Raw genomic sequence first — 10,986 nt, forward strand, 5'->3', positions numbered from 1 at the left:
CACAGTTGTGTTGTTTGTTTTAAGTAGCACTAATGCCTGGAGCTTGTCTAATTTCTGTTATCATCCTTTTCTGTTGGAAGTTGTTTCCTTGTTTCTGAAATTCTATGGCATCTTAGTGCATCTGGGACAAAAATATGCCTTAACCCATGAGCCAGTATCTGGAAAACTGAGCTGTAAACACTTGTCATGAAAGTGTGTGTTGTATGAATGTGTGTTGGTATGAGGAAGACATTTTGAGAAAAGTTAAATATTTAGGAGGAGTACAAGAGATGTGAGCTTGATTACTTAGTTTCCTCCTATTTCTGCTGTGATGCTGAGATAACACAACTACTCCAAATTTTCTGAAAGTGAAGAGAGTTCATTGTAACAGAGTCACGTTAGATATATAATGGCACAGTCACCCCTGATCTGAGTGTACACCCATCACATACGACACATCCAAGCCATTGTGAAATGTAAATTGATCAAGCTGCACATTTGCCTAGTAATAAGTTCTGTCAAGATTTTTGGGACAAGATTGATAGTTTAATGCACCCAATTATGGCAGCAGATTCTGTGATAACTACTAACAGACAAAAGGAGAGGTACAATAGGCTACAAAAGAAGAGTGTGACTGTTCTATTTGCGGATATGGACCATGCTTTGAATAGGTCGGACAATGTTGTCTAGGTATGAAATAGCCATGCCTGCCAAAGGGGTTTAACTATGCGATTGTAATGTCTAGAAAACAAAAATAAGATATTGTTGTCAGTAATGAAGATAGAATTCATCTTTTGCATAAACAGCATGCAGATGGGATACCTATGGAATGAGCCAGGATACTGCATAGGTGCAGTTTGCCTTGCAGTAATTACATGAAAAATGAGAAGGAAGTTTTTAGAGATTTACATCTGGATGAAGACATTCTTTTTCTTCCAGCAGATGTGGGTAATGCTAGAGGAAGCAACATACTGGAGTAAATTCAGGATAAATAACAGCCTCTTTGATTTCTTATATCAGCACAGTGGCTCATCAAAGCAGAGGCATTGCCATCAGTACTGTACCATTGACAAAAAATCTACGTATAAGGTACCGGTATGCCATTAAGACTGTTAGTGTTATTGACAGCATGTCATTTGGGATTGCTAAATACTTTGCCATTTTTCTGTGGGAAAAACTGACATTTATGTTAAAGATTCTGCTCACTTTAGAGCAAAATTTAAATCTCACAAGGTGAGTTCAGCCACACAAGAAGATAAACTTTTACTTTTCTGAAACTAACACAATAATATCAGTTATTTGGTATAAGGAATTATTATTAACAGTACATACTGATACTGCTTGAGAAAGCAAAGGAGCATCTGCTTGCCTGTTGCAAAAAAATGAAGCTGAACTGGTAGGGACACAAATTAAACTGTAGAAACTAAATCTTGAGTGCTTCTCAATGCTTTTCAAGATAAGCATGAATGGGTGTTTCCTTGACGTTTTGCCATGTTTATATGGTCTTTCCTCCCACCATACTGTTTTAGATATTGAGTTGGTGATGTCTTCTGTGACTTTAAACAAGAGAAATTTGTTTCTCAAGGTAATGTTTTGAGTGTGACTGTCCTTACCTTAATTATTAATAGTTCAACATAGACAATTTAACATCCTGTCCAAATTTATATATTTGTTCATGGCCTCTCTGCCTCTTGTTCCTCTTAGAGTCTTGCAGCAACAGCTAGGCAGTTGCAACTGCTTATGCAATGGCTGGAGGAATGGGTGACAAAGAGGGGTCTTATTTTCTCAACCAGGAAATCGGTGTGCATTCTTTTTAACTATTTGCATCCTGTTTTCAGCCTTCCTGAGTTGAGGATAAGGGGCACTGTTCTTAACTTTAAAGACATTGTGAGGTTTCTGGGACTGACATTTGAATCTAAATTTACATAGATGCCGCACATTATGGACCTGAAAAGAAGGTCCCTAAAAGCATTTTAGCTTGTTTATGCCTGCACAGTGTGCGGCTCCAGTCAGCCTTCTTATTTAAAAATGTTGGACTTGATGCTATGAAGGACTTAGGCTGGCTACTGGGGCTTTTTGAAACAGCCTGATACCGAGCCTCTCTTTGAGCCATTACTTCACACAGGTGACAACTCCTCATGGTGCAGAAGGCTCATGTTACACTGTTTACAACTGTATACCATGCTGCTGATCGCTGACCGAAGGGAAAGGCTGTAATCGACCACGAGCGATGAGGCCCAATGGGATTCTTGCAGAGGATTTCCTTTTAGAAATGGGGGCGGATGATTTTAAAGTGCTACACCAAGGTTGGAGCAAATCTCCACCTTGCCTCCTACGAAGGCCTAGAATTATTTTAGGCTTGGTAAATTATAAAGACTGCACTCCAGATTTTATGTTCCAATATTTGCTTTTTATCATTTTAAACAGGCATCACAGTTTTGAAGTTGTGTGCACTGATCATTCCAGACAAGGGGACTTCCTTGGGTGTTCAGCAGTATTCTCTGACAGTGTTTCCAGGATTTGCCTTCAGTGTGCAAACACAGTATTTACTCCAGAGCTGTGCAAGATCCTAAGGGCACTTGAATGGCTGAGATTTCTCCATGTACTCCAATGTCCTTAGTGCCCTTCAATCATCACAGCATGTGTACCCTACAGAGAAACTTCTTCAGCTAATACATTACCAATTGCACTTTCTTCAATGGCGGGGGAAGCAGGTATCATTCTGCTGGGTACTGAGGCACAGGGGACTTTGAGAATGTGAGCAATGAGACCTGCAGGGAATGTGATGTGACACAATGCGTCATTGCCTTGCATACTATCATTTCACAGTTATTTCAGAGATCTATGCTGCTGTGGAGGAAGGAGTGGCTGGAATGAGGGACAATAAGTTGTGGATGGTGAAGCGAACTATCTGGCTGTGACAAACCTTAAACCAGTCACTCTGCTGGGATGAAGTGATCCTGACCCACATCTGGAATAGGCACTGCCTCCTAATACATGACCTCATGGCTTCTTGCTCTGGTAAGTGGATCCTCCATGCTGTGATGCCTGCAGTGTGCAAATCACTGTATGCCACATTTTTACTGAGTGCATTTTATACTGTAATGAGAGGCAGAAGTGAATTTCGTTGGGGATTTGCCCTCTATTTTGGTTGATGATGAGATGAGTGTGGTAAAGGTTTCAGAGTTTTATGAAGTGTCTGGACTCCAGCCTAAGCTTTCAGGATGGAGCAGAGTGGCTAGGTTATTCCTTTTGTTTCAGTGACAGGCCAGCCATAGCTATTGTATTCTTTTACAACTTTCCCTTGCTTTCTCCTTTTTACTATATGTTTACAACCTGTCAATGTACAGGTTTTTGTCTTATATGTGTGTGTGTGTGGGGGGGGGGGGGGGGGAGGCACACATTATCAGGGAATTATTATTGTTTTGCTTATACTTAGAGTTTTAATAATTATTCACACTTTAACTTTACGTGTCTCTTAAAATTTTAGTACAGGCGCAAAGACTTGGCTGTTGTATGCCCACACCAATGTACTTTCTCCACCAACATATCTTGAAAGCATGCCATATGAGAATTTTGAGAAGATGAAAATGTCTCTTACATTATACCCACAGGGCATATGAGACAGACTAGAGGCTATGATTTCTTGTCCAGCTGGTTAATAGGCCAAGTCATAGGAGTTGGACATATTTGTCATGAATAGTATATGTGCAAGCTGGCAGCAGGTCTGCGACACGATTCAGTGCACGAGGTGAAAAATCTATCATTACACATGAGCCTCATGATTTGGGAAATATGAACAGGAAATATCCGTCAAATACAATGGCTGCTGATGTGAAATTCTCAAGTTTAATTTCTGCTGATCATCTCGTATTTATATCATTATACTTGGTGTGTTTTTGTTAAGCATTCTGTTTTGGGTTCACAAATTATTTTCTCACGGTCTGTTTCTAATATTTACCACAATTGTACTTGCACAAATGTTTCAAATTTTTGAGGTTTGTACAGGTTGTCTTTTTTCTCAGTTCATGAATTTTATGCTCCTTTCATACATCCTGTGAGACAACTCACTTGTGATTTTTGTGAATTTTTTGACCTATACTTCAGTTTCAATTTTCTGCATGAGCACCATAATTCTAGTTTAAGATTTTCTTTACATACTACTTAAAAGTCATTAGGTGATCTTTCTCAACCAGTTTATGAGCAAACATTATGAAGGGAGCTGCATGCAACAGACATTTGGTGTGCCAAACAACACAGATATTGGTCTCTACCTTATTGCGGGACTCTACAATGGTCTGCCGATTTGCAGATCCTGATGGAATCCCATTTCAGGTTTAGAAAGGTTCTCTATGGCATTGGCCCATTAACTTAGCTTGTGTTTATTGTGAATCTCTAGTGCAGCACAAAGTCCCAAGTGACTGGAAAAAAGTGCATTTCATTCTTGTATATAAGAAGGACAAAAGAATGGACATGCAGAATTACATCCTTAGCACTGGTTTGCTGCAGAACCCTCTAATGTATTCCCAGTTCAAATATCATAAATTTCCTTGAGAGGGACAAACTGTCCACAAATCAGCACGATTTTAGAAAGCATCACTCATGTGAAAGTCGGCTTTCCCTTTTCTCACATGACATTCTGCAAACTATGGATTAAGGGCAACAGGCAGATTACATACTCCTACATTTCCATAAAGCTTTTGACATGCTACCACACTGCCAACTGCTAACAAAGGTACAAGTGCACAGAACATGTGAGTGGCTTGATGATTTTTTAAAGTAACAGAAACCAGTATATTGTCCTTCACAGTGGGTGTTCATCAGGAGTGCACCAGGGAAGTATGATAGGACAGCTGTTATTTTCTGTGTACATAAATGATATGGCGGCCAGGGTATGCAGCAGTCTGCAGCTGTTCGCTGAGGATGCTGTGGTGTCTGGTAATGTGTCATCACTGAGTGGCTGTAGGAGGATACAAAATGACTTAGACATTATTCCTAGTTGGTGTAATGAATGGCAGCTAGCTCTCAATGTAGAAAAATGTAAGTTAATACAGCTGAATGAGAAAAACAAACCCATAATATTAAAATACAGCATTAGTAGTTGTTCTACTTGACACAGTGACATTGATTAAATATTAATATTACAAAGCAATACGAAGTGGAATGAGCATGGAAGGATTGTAGTAGGGAAGGCAAATGGTCGATTTCAGTTTATTGGGAGAATTTTTGGAAAGTGTGCTTTATCTGTAAAGGAGCCCACATATATGATGCTAGTGTGGCACGTTGTTGAGTAGTGTTCAAGTGTTTGGGATCTGCACCAGGTCAGATTAAACAAAGACATTGAAGGCATTCAGAGGTGGGCTGCTAGATTCGTACCGGTAGGTCTGAACAATGCACAAGCATAGTGGAGGTCCTTTGGGATCTCAAATGGGAATCACTGTTGGGAAGGCAACATTCTTTTCAAGGAGCGCTACCAAGAAAATTTTGAGAACCAGTATCTGAGACTGACTGTGGAATAGTTCAACTGCCACCACCATACATTTCACATAAGGACCATGAAGATAATATTAGGGAGATTAGGACTCATATGGAGGCATATAGACAGCCAGTTTGCCCTTGCTCTATTTGCGAGTGGAACAGGAAAGGAAATGACTAGTAGTGGCACATAAACCCTCTACCACTTACCATACAGCGGATTACAGAGTATGTACATAAATGTAAATATAAATGTAGATTTTGCCTCTTTCCAAATGATGCAAGCCGTTGAGCACACTGATGGTATAATAAGGCATTTTCACTCACAGTGAGTGGAGGGTGTGGTTGTGTGACATTTGGAGGGAGATTCTTTGCCCCATGGGTTGGCTCCGTTCATTCAGGTTACTGGTAATATGAACTAGTGTGTTCAACTTAACATAATCTGTAAGAGTCTTGTACCATGAGGAAGTAAGGAGAGGATGTTGTTTTGGGTGGCCAGTACCCTCTTTCTACAATACGAACGCACACATGGATTAATATGGTTCTTTATTTACATGAACTGGAACATTCACTTAACTTGAATAGAGTCCATGTTTGTGGTACAAGCTCATCAGTAATAGTCCCACTATAGTCGCTAATCTGGTCGCTGTGTACTGTTGTAGCCTGTGATGAACTAATCCTGCTCTGTGAGTAAACTGACAGATGCCAAACTGGATGAGTGAGAGAGTGATTGAGTGAGTAAGTGAGTAAGTGAGGCCCTCCAGTCAGCAGCTGTCTAAATACATGCTGTCAAGAGGGCGTTGGCGCTGTGTTGCTTGTGGTGTATCTCTGGCCTTTCTTGTGATAGGCATGCCTTATCTGGTGCCTACTAATTGATCTTCACACCTCATCTTTGCTGACCAGTGTGCTGGTGACAGCTTGCACCAGCACATTCCTCCCCTCCAGAAATGCCCCACTGTCATTACCTAGGGAGGGTGCAAACGACAATGAAGAGTGGGGCAGGACGCTGAATGTACAGATGAGCCAGGGCCTGTGACTGTGGAGGATGGGATGAGCCAAGTGCTGTGACTGTGGAGGATGGCATACTCCCGATTGTACCCCACCATCTGGCCTGTTAGGCAAAAGAAACATCATCTGGAAAACGACTGCCTGGGCACATATCCAGGCCCGAATGATGTGTCCTGGGGTGATGACAGTGATGGTGATGATGACGAGTGGTCCACGTCCATTGGGTCGGCGAGCAGGGGTGCTGGAGGTGACGGTGCATTGTTCATCTGCTTCTGCTGGGTGCCCTGGTGGCACAAGTGAGCAGCTGCGAAGGCCACATAGTCCCCTAAGGCCATGAATCTGGGGGAAGAAAAGCAGCAGAATCACGAGGCAAATGACATGTACGAATTTTGTTCTGGTGCGGCGCTGCAAACCATTGGGACCTGCAATCAGGTACATGAAAGAGCCGATGCATTCCTGGATCGCGCCTCTTCCCCAGCGCCCACGTTTGCTGTAAACCCTGAAAAGAATACGATCGTGAGGCGCAAAGCGATACTTGTGGACCATTGGTGGCACTTGATGCTGTGGTGGGTGTAGCAAGTGTAGCAGCGTCCGATGGCGGAGCTATGCAGAAGTTCCACCGGTGATGGTCTTAATTGTGGGTGTGAGCAATAGGAGGTGAGAAAGAGATGCAGCGCCTGTTCCCGTGTGTGGGTGGTGTGAAGCTTGACCATCTGTTGTTTAAAAGTGCGTACGAAGTGTCCTGCTTCTCCATTGGACTGGGAGTGAAGCAGTCCACTTGTTAGATGACGCATATCATTTTGTTCACATAACTGTTCAAGATCACGTGAAGTGAACTGTGGTCTATTGTCCGACACAAGTGCTTCTGGCAAACATTCTGTGCATGGAGGACAACGCCTGAATGGTGCTGTGTGATGTGGTAGAAGCCATAGGCACCGCAAATGGGATCTTGCTAAAAGTCTACCACTATGAGCCAACGAGTGTTCCAAAATGGTCCTGCAAAGTCTATGTGCACTCTTTGCCATGGGGACTGAGTCTTAGGCCAAGCTGAGAATGTCTGTGGCGGAGCGGATTGGTTTTCCGCACATACGCGACACTGTGATGTCATCTGTTCAATACGGGCGTCTATGTCCTGCCAAGTACAGTGCCGTCGCGATAACTGTTTAGTGCGAAGAATTCCCAAATGTCATTTGTGAAGCAATCGCAACACACAATTTTGCAACATTTTAGGAATAAACACATGAGATTTTTGCACTGTCATTTGGAACTAGAATCAAGCCCTATTGAACTGGAAGGCTATGCCTACGTGCAAAACATCGGCGCACAACATAGTTCTGGATACTGTTCAATGAACGAGGCCAAGAAGTGCGGATGTAATGCAACAAAATCTTGAGATCTATGTCTGGTTCTGTGGCCTGAGCAATTTTTCTGCACTGCAAGGGAAAAGCTTCCTGCAATTCAGAGTTCTGCGCATCGATTTAGCAGGAAGATGCGTCAGATGCATCAAAATCAGAGTCTGGGGTGATCGGAAGGCGAGATAGGGCGTCTGCATTGCCATGTTTTGTCGTAGGTCTGTACACAATTTCATACTGATACTGCAAAAGTAACAAAGCCCAACGTTGCAATTTTTCAGCAGTGCGTATAGGAACCGGCTTTGATGGATGAAACAAGACTGCAGAGACTTGTGATCCTGAGAAAAAAAAAATAAATAAATAAAATAAAAATAAAAACTTGCGACCACAGAAATAGTGATGGAATTTGGTCACACCATACACAATAACGAGAGCTTCTGTTTCGATGTGTGAATAATTGCGCTGTTTGAGATAGCATTTTTGAGGCAGAAGCAATAGGTTTGTCTTGTGCACCAATTCTGTGCGAAAGCACAGCACCGATGCCGTAGGAAGAAGCATGGACTTGCATAACTTCTGACTTGGCAGGGTCAAAATGCAGTAAACGCCGGTCACTAAGCAAACCGTTTCTGAATTCCTGACATGCATCTTGGCACTCGTTAAGTCAACATAAAAAGTACATTTTTGTGACGCAAGCGATGCAATGGAGCTGCGATCTGAGGGGCATTCGGTGTGAACTGAATGCAGTATGTCATCTTGCTAGTACTGACACAATGCGAGGTACGGGCAGGTCACCGATTGCAAGGAAATGCGATTGGAGGGGGTGCACACGCTGACTGTTTATCACATGATCCAAGTACTGGAGTTCTGTCTGAAAAAAGTCACACTTTTCCAGACGACACTTGCATCCGCATCTGACAACACTCGAAAAAGAGCAAGCAAATTGGCAATGTGTTTCTCTGGTGTAGGGCCTGAGACGGCAATATCATCAAGGTAGTTTGAAAAGAATGGCACTTTTGCAGTTAGCTGTACCAAGTAACGTTGAAAAATGGAGGGTGCGGAAACTGCCAAAGGGCAAAGGCAAGTACTTGAACAGCCGTAAGTGTGTATTTACAACAAACACTTCCTGTGATTCTTCATCCGATGGAATTTGCAAGTAGGCATCAGGCAAATCTACCTTATAAAAGTAACGTCCTGCACCAAGCTTGTGCCTGAGTTCCTCAGGGCGAGGTAACGGCTAAGTGTCAAATACTGCCTGTGTCGATTGTAGACTTGAAGTCAACACAAATGCGAATGCTACCACAAGGCTTAGGCAACAAATCAAGAGGACTTGCCCATTGACTAGCTTGAATAGAAGCAATTAAACCAGTATCTAGCAATTCTTTCCATTCATTGGCTACTTTGTCTCTTAAAGCAATTGGAACGGTGCGGGTCCGCGAAAGCTTTGGCTGTGCATTGTCTTTCAATGTAACATGCGCTGTAAAGTTATTAGCTTATTCCAATTTTTCTGAAAATAGTTCAGGAAATTCTTTAAGTAAGCTAACGTCTTTTGGTTCAAAAGCAGACACAAAGTACATTGTCTTGGATGCTGAGTCCAAACAAATCAAAGGCATCTAAACCGAATATGTTCTTACTGTCTCTTTATTTCAACGCAGTAAAATTCACTGCCCTAGTGGCAGGCAAATTACACTGTTCAAGCACAGGATTTTCCTGTCCGTTGTAGCGGTGAGGTGCTAGCCAGATTTAGAAAGGCGTGGTGAGCCTAACTGCCGTACTTGGCACGATTAAGCAGTGACTGAGGCACCTGTGTCTAACTGAAAGTTCACACGACGGCCAGTAATTCGAAATAAGACAAACAGTTAGAACGTCGTGGCACAGCACTAGGGCGAGAACGAGGCACAACCTTAATCTTACTTTTGTCAGAACGTGTTGTATGTTTCGAAAACACAGCGTTGACTGCTTGTGCACGAGCCTGTTTTTTCTGGGAGTGGGCAAAATTGGCAAGGCAAGGCTTCACTAAATTGGCAGGCCTGTTTACATGTCTAAGTGGCTATCCGCGCGGCTGTGGACGTGCTCGTTTTTGTGGTTGCTTGGGGCGGTAGCGAACAAGGGGCGACTCGACCTGACAAATAGAGGCCAGGTCAAACTTTCCGGCCTCTATAAGACCTGAATCATACTGCTCTAAGATTGGTAATACTTGGGGAAGTGATAGATCCGACCAATGTAAGATCTGTTCCCATATTCTACTACCTGAAACACTGAATGTTATCTCATCACGTATCATTAAATCACTGTAAAAGTTGTCACAACTGCACTTAAATTTACACTTCCTAGTCATGCCCCTTACTCTGTGAACCACTGGCGGTACGTCTGTTCCGGATTTTTCTGCGAGCGAAGGAACTGATACTTAGCTGCAGCTACTTGGATTTGCTGGTCATAGTATGAAGTTACTGCAGCGATTACTTGGTCATAACTGAGTTTGTAGGGAGACGCGGTTGGGAATGGTCTTTGTATTTATTGTGATCTGCCCACTCGTCTAATATTGTGTGCCTAGGAAGCTGTTTTCTCGGATTGCTAGACAACAATTCAAGCAAATCGTAGTAATGGAGTTTATTACAGAAAGTCAAATTGACAATACTTAACTTTGCGTATTCACAAAGGTGTGTCGCAAGCAAATGGCGACATGCAAATAATCAATGTCCTTCGGTGTATACTATTTCACTGTAAGCAAAACAATACAGTTAATAAGTCACTGCTGTAGCGTTTGTATGACGGCTCGTCTTCTACTCGGGCCGCGACTAGGCGTCGCGGCACTGAAGTTCTCTTCCTGGAGGCCGGTCCTGTCTTGGTGTCATCCTAGAGAGAGGTTCGTCAGCGTACTATTGGCTGACGTCATCTCACTCTCTGCCCTTTCGTGCTTGACTGTCGTGCCAGCGCTTGTCGTTATGCTGATCACTCGGGACCCCCCCAGCCGAAAGGAAGCATTGTGACTTTACAGTACCTTGAACACGATGAAGGTGATAATGTCAGATATTCAATTCATTCCTCCTAAGTTTCCTTAAATTGCCGAAATGTTGATATAATGGTCGACGGAACGTGTCGGGCTGGTTGGTTGGTCAGTTGTGGTTGTGCGGCCGACGCAATTGTGCAGCCAGTAGTAGTTGTACAGTCATCA

Source organism: Schistocerca americana, chromosome 3, assembly GCF_021461395.2.
Source record: "Schistocerca americana isolate TAMUIC-IGC-003095 chromosome 3, iqSchAmer2.1, whole genome shotgun sequence".
Classification (NCBI taxonomy): domain Eukaryota; kingdom Metazoa; phylum Arthropoda; class Insecta; order Orthoptera; family Acrididae; genus Schistocerca; species Schistocerca americana.